At 35.8% G+C, this 8544-nt stretch overlaps 1 pseudogene; it reads left to right on the top strand.

The window, feature by feature from the left end:
- Nucleotides 1–6091: 6091 nt before the first annotated feature.
- Nucleotides 6092–6246, top strand: LOC120099616 (U2 spliceosomal RNA; annotated as a pseudogene).
- Nucleotides 6247–8544: the final 2298 nt, after the last annotated feature.

An 8544-nucleotide genomic window follows, 5' to 3' on the forward strand; every position in this document is an offset into this window, starting at 1 on the left:
TGTAGCAGAAGCCATGGGGTGGCCCAAGGATACAATTGTTTTTTTGGTAAATTTCATGAGCCTCTGAAGGTTACACTTAATTGATAGTGTTGTTCTTCATATTGGGGTCCAATCCCCTTCAGATCCCGAGGCAATCCCCTCACCATTCTTTTCTGGCTCTCAGTTTCTGTCAAATGATTATCTGTATGTGAATCTGTCACTGTCAGGTGATTGTAGTGCCCCTCAAACAACAGACATATTAGGGTATCATATGCAAGCACATCTTGACATCAAGAATAGTCTGAGGATTTGGAGTCCGTGGATGAAATTGGTCTTCTAGTCAGATGGTCTCTGGATTGCTTTTCCTTCAGTCTATGCTCCATTTTTGTCTTTGCATTTTTTTAGACTTTAGACATTTATATGTTAAATATTTTGAACTGTGTGGGTCTCACCTGCTCTTCACAGGTGGGCACGTCTAGCTACAGGAGGCAGAGTCTTGTGGTTCTATCTCTTTGCTGCTTAGTATTTAATCTACCATCATTCCAGGAAATTTATCGGAACCTCTTGCATCCCTGGCATCTGTGACTTTCCTGGGGATACCCAAGTTCACCACCCACCACTGATGCTTAATGTTATTTATTCCAATTTTCCCCTAGATTTCTCTCATTTCTCTTTATATTGTTTCCACTCCCTCCATTTTTTCCATTCTTTTCTACTTCTAGCAAGGTCCCTCCATCCCTCTGTCTTCCATTATCATTTTGTTCTCACTTCTAAGTTGGTTGCAAAAATCCGCAGTTAGGCTTTCTAACATTTTACCCTCCATGTGATAAATGATTTGTGTATTTGGTATACCGATCTTTGTGGGCTAACATCCACTTCTCACTAAGTACATCCCATATTATGTCCTTTTCGATCTCTGTTACTTCACTAATTTCCAATTCCATCCCTTTCCATACAAAGTTCTTGGTGTCCTCATTTTTAATACCAGAGTAGTATTTCTTTGTTTAAATATAACACGTTTTGTACTTATTATTCAGTTGAGTTGACGTATATTACAATTGTTTCCTGCATTTGACCAATATAAGTAAGGCTGCCATTTACATGTTAAACCACATGTCACTGTTATATGTGGATCATGTTTGAGTATTTGCGTTGAAGTGGGTGGTATAGCCGGGCCTTCAGGCAATTCTATTTGCAATATTCTCTGAACCTCCACATTGATATCCAAAGTGGCTGTACAGATACCAATCCCACCAGCAGTGGAGGAGTGTTCTACTTTCTCTACATCCTAGCCTACTCTGCTACTGCATTAGTTTTTTGTCTTAGTCACACTGATTGGTGTAATGTAGACTCAAATTCATTTCAATTTGCATTTTTCTGATATCTAAGGATGGTGAACATTTCTTGATGTGTTCCTCAGCTATTGATATAACCCAGTTGAGAATTCTTGGTTTAGCTCTCTAACCCAGTTTAAAAGTTGGGTTACTTGGTTGTGTAGGATTTTATCTTTCTAAATTATTTCTATATTTTTTATTATGGAACTCTACCAGATACAGGATTGGATAAAGTATTTTCCAAATTTGTAGATTTCTGTTTTGTCCTATTGGCAGTGTTGTTTGCTTTAAAGAAAGTTTTATGAATGTTGAGATTTCATATATTGACTGGAAATCATAGAGTCTTAACCTTTGGTACTTTGTTCTGAAAATTTTCTTTTGTGCAGCTGTTTTCTAGGCACTTTCTGACACTTTCCCTTGTATTGACTTCTGCATATATTGTTTTATGTGGATATACTTGATGCACTTGGATTGAACGTTTAAGAAAGAGATAAAAATAGATCAATTTGCATTCAGATACATTCACACCAGCAGTTAGGATACAATCATTTCTTAAAGTGATTTCTGTTATGTACAATATACTTAGTTATCAGGGAATTGGAAATAAAAAAAAAACGTTAGATTCCACCACTCATCACTCAGAATGGCTAAGATCAAAAATTCATGTGACAGTATATGCTGGTGAGGATGTGGTGAAAGAGCAACACTCCTCTATTTTTGTTATGATTGCAAACTGGTACATACTCTCTGTAAATCAGTCCTGAGTTTCCTGAAAAATTAGACATTGTAGTGATTGAAGAACCAGATATACCTCCCCTGGGCATATACACAAAAGATGCTCCAACATACAACAAACACACATGTTACACTATGTTCATAGCAGCCTTATTCATAATATCCAGAACCTTGAAAAAACCCAGATGCCTTTCAACAGAGGAATGGATACAGAAAATGACGTATATTTACACAATGATTAGTACTCAGCTATCAAAAACAATGAGTGCATAAAATTCATAGGCAAATTGGTGGACATAGAAAATATCATGCTGAGTGAGGTTACCCAATCACAGAAAAATACACAGAGTACACACTCTTTGATAGGTAGATATTTAACCAAATGCTCAAATTACCTAAGATACAATGCAAGACCACATGAAATTTAAGGAGGAACAAAATGCAGATGCTTCAATCCTTCCTTAAAAGAGTAACTAAAATATCCATAAGAGTGTTGGGAGGCAATGCTTTTAGGAGACTGAAGGAATGGCCATTCAAAGTCTGCCAGACATGTTGCATATAAATATATATATATATGTGTGTGTGTGTGTGTGTGTGTGTGTGTCTGTGTGTCTGTGTGTGTGTCTGTGTGTGCATGTATGTATGTATGTATGTATGTATGTATATATTTATGTATATACCAAAACATGATAAGATGGATGAAGCTAAGAGGTGAATGCTGACAGTAACTGGATCCCTCCTGAGATACGCAGACAGAACATGTGAAAAACAGAGGAGAATGCCAGGCGCAAATCACTGAACTAAGAATTGGACCCACTTAGGAGGAATTAAGGAAAGGACTGAAGGAGCTGAAGGAGCTTACAACCCCTTGGTAAGTAAGAAAAAAACCGCCAATCAACCAGAGCTTCCACATACTAAACCACTGCCCAAAGACTTATATGGACTGACCCAGGGATCCAACTGCATATGTTACAATGAACAGACATATTGGGACACCATTGGAAATGGAACCCCTGGCCCGAATATGGTTGGACGCTTCTTGTAGGGTAAGTACAGAGGGGTGCTCTAAGAAAGGGGAGTGCCTGTGAGGGGACAACCATTATAGAAGGGGAGGGGAAGAATTTAGAGCTGATGGACAGGAAGCACAGAAAGAATATAACATTTGAAATGTAAATAATAAAACCTAATTTAATAAAAATGGAAAAAAAGTTCTTACCTCCGGAAAAAAAAAACACAGATCTAGAATAAAATAAAACCTATAAGACATCTCATCACCAACCTGGGATCATTTTTTGGAAATGGAATTTTATAGATGAAAAGTGAAAAAAAAAATGAAAGTATGTGACCCTGCTAGTAGATGCTTGAAAAAACATGTGTACTTAGGTTGAGGTTCTACAATATAAACCTGACTTATCCCTACAACTAGATGGCATGTGCTTTTGGCCAATATGAATAGGAAAATTCACAGATGAGCTCCATGTCTTATACACAATATTTTGTATATTTGCTTGAAATCGTGGTTTTGATAATTATCATCTTAACCAAAGGCAGCATCAGGCTTACATATTCAAAAACACCTTGTTGTCACCTTTCGTTAACTAACTGTATTTTATTTCATACAAGAGTAAGAATAAGTAACTACTATTGAGGTGGTTTTAAGGGTTTGTAGTACCATTACAGCTCGTAAGTTGTAAGTGTTTTTAAACATTTTATATAGGAAATATGGTCAAAGCTTCTACACTGTCTTAATTTTTCTTATCTGAAAAATATTGGATTACCCATTTCAACATTTTCAACATTTTATATTGTAACCTAATTCCTGAATTTTATATACTTTAATCAATCTAATGACTAAATCTCAAAAATCAGAAAATTAAAAAAAAAACTTAAAATTAACACAGTAGGTTGACCAAATCATAATAACAAAGTTTCTAAATCTGTACACTTTCTATGCCTGTATCCAATCTAGAAATCCAGTTGACATTAGGTTATTACATATCTTACGTCATTCTGTTCTGTGATAATTCATTACTATATTTATCTTGTGTGACCACACCTTTGAAGATAAATAATTACTTTGCTATAATGTCTCTGAATTTGGATTTGGCCATTGTTTTTTCTCTTTTAGATTGAGTTTACATGTATTTGACACAGATACCAAAAAGTGTTTCTTGCTTTGTTTAACGCAGTTAAACATTTGGAGGATGCCTGTCATGTTAACAACACGCAATTACGGAGCAATGAAACTATTTTAAATTATTTTCCTTTCATAGTTAAAATATTTTAATGTATTTTCCTTTGTATTTCCTTTTAAAGCAATAGAAGTTATAGGAGAAGTACTTAATGCCTATGGAAAGACTCTGTGACTCTTCAATACTTTAGGCATTGTTTTCAGCATCTCGGTCATCTTTTTAAAATCATTTTGACCTGAATGGTCCTTAGTGCATGTAAGTAGACTCAGAAAAATGAGTCCAAGTAGAATATAAATATTGTCTTTCTGTTTGGGTGACTCATGCCTAAAACAATATTGTAGTTTTAGTGTCATGGTATTTTTTTTAATGTCTTCCATATTTTCAGCACACTTAAATGGAATTTTATTTTTGTTTCATTTTACTCATAAAGACTCAAGATTCTAATTTTATGTTATTTTATTTTCTTGTTGAATAGCAACCTAAATCTAATTATCTGACACTAGCTGACTTTTATATTAGTATTCTGTCACTTGTAAACCCACTTCAATTCCTGTATAAAGTGTGCATGCATGCTTGTGTGTGTGTTTGCGTGTGTGTGTGCATGTGTGTGTGTATGTGTGTGTGTGTGCATGTGTGTGTTTATCTGAAACTATGATATTGATATTGAGAATCACATGGCTGAAATTATTTTCCACTGCCCTATTAGAAATCAAAAAGTGGAGGAAAGACTACTCCTATTCCAAAACCATAGGACCTGGGTGCCCAGAACTGAAGTATGGTCTGACCCGATGACTACTTTGCAGTTCCAGTTAAATGCAATGAATTTACATGTACTGAGGAATATGGAATTGTAGAATAACGAGCTGAGAACATTTACAAACCATTTCTGGAAGATTTCCAAAGAGCTAAGAATGAATACAGGGAATTTAAAGGCCCAATGATACATTAGTATGTGGTTGAAACTCGGCCCAGATGAAAACGTATAATTTAGTAGCAAGCATACTGTAAAATTGTTTGCGATTAAGCATGGTGGAGAATAAACTGAACACTCTAAAACAAAGTTATGTTTCTTAAAGTTTGTTTCAAGACAGCAAGAAAGAGCACAGTGTTATTGTATTCTTTCATTCACAGACTTTGCACCTTTTTGAAAGAGCATTTTGGGATCCTTAATTACCTATTTATTATCAGATCTTTCTTCAGACCCAAAGTTCTTCTCAGTGCTGCCTTGATTTCTTGTTTCATTAAGCTATAGATAATGGGGTCAACATAGATGTCACTGTGGTATGGAAGATGACCAAGAATTTATCAACTCCTTGTGGCTGGTTAGAATTGGGTGTCACGTAGTTTTGTCCCAATTCTACAAGGCCACCTATTCCCCGTGAAACAATTGTCATATTGGCACATACCTCATGACTCATTTGTGTTGCAAAGTGAAGCTGGGCCATACAGTGGCCAAAGGCCATGGCTGCCAATAGGCAGAACTCAGTTATTCCAAAAAAGGTGAAGAAAAACATCTGTGTGGTACATCCCTCTTGAGAGATTCCTCAGATCTTACTTACAAGGCTCTCCATATCTTGGGTATGACAGGGCCAGTATAACCAATTTCGAGGATACATAAGTTCACCAGAAGAAGAACATGGTGGTGCGTAGAGAGGGACTAGTGTAGATAGCAAAAGCTTTGAGAGCAGAATGAGGGTGAACAGGAGGAAGAATTCTCCAGGGATCTCAGAGAACTTGGCAATTGCAAAGCATTTGACAGACAAGCCCTTTTCCTGCCACAAAGAACAATTGGCATAATTGACAGTCATCTCCTGAAAGACAGAGCAGTAAGCCATTAGAAAAATTCTTGCAATCGCTTCTCGGCCTTTTGGCTAAGATCAAGTGTAGAAGGATTCTTGCAGATGAGAGATATTGATTTTTTAATACTTTTAGACACTCAGTTACATCAGAGTCAAAGTCTTTCTCTGTAGTCACAAAAATCAAAGCTGAAGAGTGATTTATTTTCACAGATTTTCATATCTAATACTTTCTCTCTTAACACCAAGAGATTTTCAAAAGTGTGCTAAGAATTGAGACAAGTGTCCTAATATTTACAAAGATGGTGAAAACCTGTAGTCCGGGCACTAATGAAGGTCAGGTAGAAGGTTTACCATGGGTCTCAGTTCAGTTTTACATGCTGTATAAGCAATCATTCAAATTAAGGAAAAGAAAACCGTGACTGTATCTCAATTTTTACCCATTCTTATCATTAACTAGTCTTCATTGTTATGCAGAAAAACAGATCAACCCACTCATTTCTATGTTTTTGTGTTGCCACAGGTATAGTCTCATCAACCACCCTGTGTGTGTGTTGTGCCACGATTATTCTCTGATTGCTATTATGAGTATTCAAACCCACACAATAAAGGTATAATTTCCTCAAGACCGATAAGTTTTGAAGATAATGGAAACTCAAATAATCATTTGATAAATAAATGATTACTTGTTTTAATACATAGAATTAAAGGCAAGGCACATCTCGATGTCTACCCAGTAATGAGTTCGTCAGAGAAGCTTTGTAAGATGTGTAAAGTGAGACATGAAAGTGAAGAAGGATCAACCAAACAACTCCATACACCTTCATGCCACAACCTTCAATATAACAGCTGGTATTTGTAACTTAATAGTACCTGTCTTTTTATAGAACATGTTTTCTTAGCAGGAGTATCACTGTGTAGTCATTAAATTTCTGTTTTCTTAATATTGTTCATGATATTCTATCAATCAAAATATGTGTTGTCTTGATATGTAGTCCAGGCTAACCTGAAATTCCTAATTCCTCTCCCTCAGTCTCTTGAATGTGAGTTATCTAAGAGCAAGAAATGGTGCCTGGCTTGATAGAAATTCCTTCCTATTCTTTCATCTCAACATCACAGAATTCCAACAAACTACATGTATTTCTGTACACATAGTATCTATACAGGTCATCCCTCTTTGCTCATTTTTGCATATGGCACCTGTTGTGTAATTGCTTGGTTAATTTCATGGAAAACTGTTCAGTTCCAGCACAGCCTTGTCTGTTTTCAAATATCCTTCTCTTCTGTCTATAGTTACAGTCTGTTTTTTAAAATGTAACTGATAAAGTAGCTGTTAACACTGTGGTGGTGACTACTTTTCATCTTTTTCACATTGTTGTCTTATATGGAGACTGAATATGGACTGCAAAGTTCTTATCATTATGTTTACCATCCTTACCAATCCATGAGCTCTCATGTAATGAGAAGCTCCAGTGTTTAGCTTACTTTGGTTCCTTGGGGATTCTGCCTGTCCCTTTCCATTATATCTTCTCAAGTTCAGTCTCATGTCCCTCAAATATTCGAATGTGACAAACTCATTTTTCTCCCAGTCTAATAACTTTTCCCTTCAAATGAGATGTCCTTCATGTTTTGCGGAGTGTATATGTCTCTGCTGAAGTTTGGGTTTTCTTGCCAAAAGATACACCACTTTTTCCTGACAAGAGAAGAGTAGGAGATATCACCAGCCTCTTAGGCTCTCTCTCTATTTACTTCATATAATGAAATGTCAGAGGTATGTGAGAAGATTAACACAAGGTTGATCCACAAATCAAATGTGGGTTTCAGTATTTAAAATTTTAAATAAATAAACATATTACCTATGTTCATAAATATCATATAAGACACACACCCACATGCACACACATACACAAACACACACACATACACACACAAACACACAAACACACAAACACACACACACTCATACTTGTAGTCCTATATATTCATGCACAGACAGAGACACAGATACACAATGGAAAAAGAGCACGTAGAGATTGTACACGAATTACAATGTTAGTATAAACAACAATGAAGGATAACAGTATTTGTTTACATCCTGCTTCAGGTCACTTATAAACACGCCTAAGAAAAAATGTATTCCCCATGAGTTTTCTTCTGTGTGTATAAGTTAATTTCCAAATCACTTAAGTTAATCGGGTGTGGAATGCTTGTCAGCTACATGGGTCATAAGCATGTATGAATGTCTACCCACAAATATTTTAGATTTAACTTTATGTACACTCTATTTTGGGGAATTTCTCACCATAATATATAATTTTCATTTCTATTCACTAATTGATCACTAGATCAATTTTCTATTTGTGTTAATGAAAATCACAGATCCCCAAAACAACAAGAAAAACAAAAAAAAAAAAAAAGAAAAGAAAAGAAAAACAATACTTGGTTTTCTCATGGGGACCGGGGACGTAGTCAGGTATAAAAGCTTATTAGATCTATTAGATTAGATCT

This window comes from Rattus norvegicus, chromosome Y, assembly GCF_021556685.1.
Source record: "Rattus norvegicus strain SHRSP/BbbUtx chromosome Y, alternate assembly SHRSP_T2T, whole genome shotgun sequence".
NCBI lineage: Eukaryota > Metazoa > Chordata > Mammalia > Rodentia > Muridae > Rattus > Rattus norvegicus.